This window comes from Nicotiana tabacum, chromosome 14 (genome assembly GCF_000715075.1).
Source record: "Nicotiana tabacum cultivar K326 chromosome 14, ASM71507v2, whole genome shotgun sequence".
NCBI lineage: Eukaryota > Viridiplantae > Streptophyta > Magnoliopsida > Solanales > Solanaceae > Nicotiana > Nicotiana tabacum.
Window position 1 is genome coordinate 110,232,085 of NC_134093.1, and position 2,317 is coordinate 110,234,401.

At 39.4% G+C, this 2,317-nt stretch overlaps 1 non-coding gene across 1 annotated transcript; it reads left to right on the plus strand.

Moving 5' to 3' along the window:
- Nucleotides 1-281: 281 nt before the first annotated feature.
- Nucleotides 282-388, plus strand: LOC142169336 (small nucleolar RNA R71). The gene has a single exon (XR_012699044.1). It is a non-coding gene; the product is annotated as a small nucleolar RNA R71 (small nucleolar RNA).
- Nucleotides 389-2,317: the final 1,929 nt, after the last annotated feature.

Consider the following 2,317-nt stretch of genomic DNA (forward strand, 5'->3'; position numbering starts at 1 on the left):
GCATTGTCATTCTGTTCATCTAATTTGCCAGCTTTGCAATATCTGCTCTAATGGCTGAGAAGTCATCAAGCTCAATCACCCCGACTGCCTTCTGTTTAATTGCTCTTCTTGCGTCCCCATCTCCTTGCCAATTATGGTCATTAGCAGTGAAGTTATTTAGCAAGAGTTATATTTCACTATACGGCCTCGCCATGCAATTACCCCCACAAGCTAAATCAAGATTCATCTTTGATGCCTCGTCTAGCCCATCAACAAAAGTGTGACCCAATACCTCATCAGTCTGACAATGATGCGGGCAGTCTCTAAGTAGCTTCTTGTATCTTTCCCAAGCTTGACGAAGTGTCTCGCCATCTTGTTGTTGGAACCCAACAATTTGGCTCCTCAGTGATTTTGTCTTCTTAGTAGGGAAAAACTTGATTAGGAATTTCCTTGCTAAATCATCCCAAGTGTGGATTGAGTTCGCGGGCTCCTTTTGCAACCATTCCTTAGCTTCCCCCAACAATGAAAAGGGAAATAGTGTCAGCCTGACATAGTCCTTGGAAACGTTTGGATAATTGTAAGTGTCCGTAATTTCCAAGAAGTTCTGAATGTGCCTCTGCGGGTCTTCATGAGATAGACCCACATATTGCCCTGTGGACTGAATCAGCTGTACCATGTACTGTTTGAGTTCAAAATGCCCCGTGATATCAGGCTTCACGATAGCCTGAGTCATATTAGCAAGACTGGGCCTTGCGGCTTCTATCACCAGACAATCCTCATTACCTGCCATCTCTATTGGCTGTGGTTGAACTACGATGTCCAACTCTCTTTCTATTCTAGTTCTAGCTTCGACTTCCCTCCTCACTCTATGAAGTGTTTGTTCAATTTCTGGATCAAAAGGAAGGAGGTTGTTCGCACTTCTACTCCTCCGCATTCAAGAAAAGATCATGTGTTAACACAAACAAGGCAAAATGAAAATTAAAACTTGAACAAATAAGTAATAAAACCTTAACTCAGTCAAGTAGCTAATTTCTAGGTCCCCGGCAACGACGTCAAAAACTTGTTGCGACCAAACACACTCACGCAAGTATACGTGATCATCAAGTAATATAGTAGTGAGTAGAGTATCGTTCCCACGAAGACTTATGATTAACTTTTGACTAACTCAAACTCAAATAACTTATCGATTCAAGCAATTTCTCACAAAATAGATAATTTTCTAATTTACCACCTAAAAACTATCAAGTAATGAAATACTAGAGATCAACCACAACACTTAAATGATTTCGAATAACAATCAATAGGAGATAATATTCCAGGGTCACGGGTTATCTAACAATCATGTTGCATTCTTAGCTTAAAATAACTAATTGATTTATCTAGATTGTTGATTGACAGGGTTGATATTACTCATAAGAATCTGTCGAGTTCTTACTCGCCTATTCAAGCTAACTTAATGCCTATATGTCTATGGAATTAAGATTAACAAGAATGCATTTACACTTCCTATATTTCAACTGAGCAAGACAATTAGGTATATTTCTATCCTAATTGCGAATCCGTTCTCCGATGTCCGGGTTCAAGAACTTGCTCTATTTAATTCTATATGCAATCTAGAATTCCCACTTTCGAGTTCAACTCTAGATTCGTAGATAGTAATTCACTGTTAGCTACTCAGCAAATTAATTAAAAATAGAATTAAATAAATAACCCAATATGATAAAATCAACTTTATCAAATTAAACTTCAAACATCAACATTCATGTATCACCCATGACCCTAGAATAATAGGGTTCTTAGCCTCTCATGTTCATGCAATCATCAAAGAATTCACAAGAGTGCATAAAATCAATAAAAGAAGGAAAAATAAGAACTCAAGATGAATTCCGTGGTTCCCAAGCTTTTTCGTGGCTTCTTCCCCCTTCCCAATATGTTAGATGCCCTAAAAGAGGCGTTTTTGGCTTATATATTGCGTACAAAAGTCGTGGGCCAAAATTCTCCTATTTCTAATCCAAATCAGCTTCAGGGATTGATGCTAGGGTGGATGCGTCGCATCCACCTTGTCCTCCACTTCTCAGCTTCGCATGCTAGGGTGGATGCTTCTCATCCACCCCTTTGTTCCTCCATCTCAGCTTTGCCCAGGTGCGGATGCTAAGGCGGATGCTATGGGCCGACTTCACTGCTAAGGGTGCACGAAATCTATTTTTTTCTAGATTGGATGCGACGCATCCAACCCCTCTTCCTCTACCTATAGCACCTTTTCTTCATATTTTTGCACTCCAAATACCCTAAATCATCACACACAACTGAATTAGTCATAAAACCAATAATTAAACTA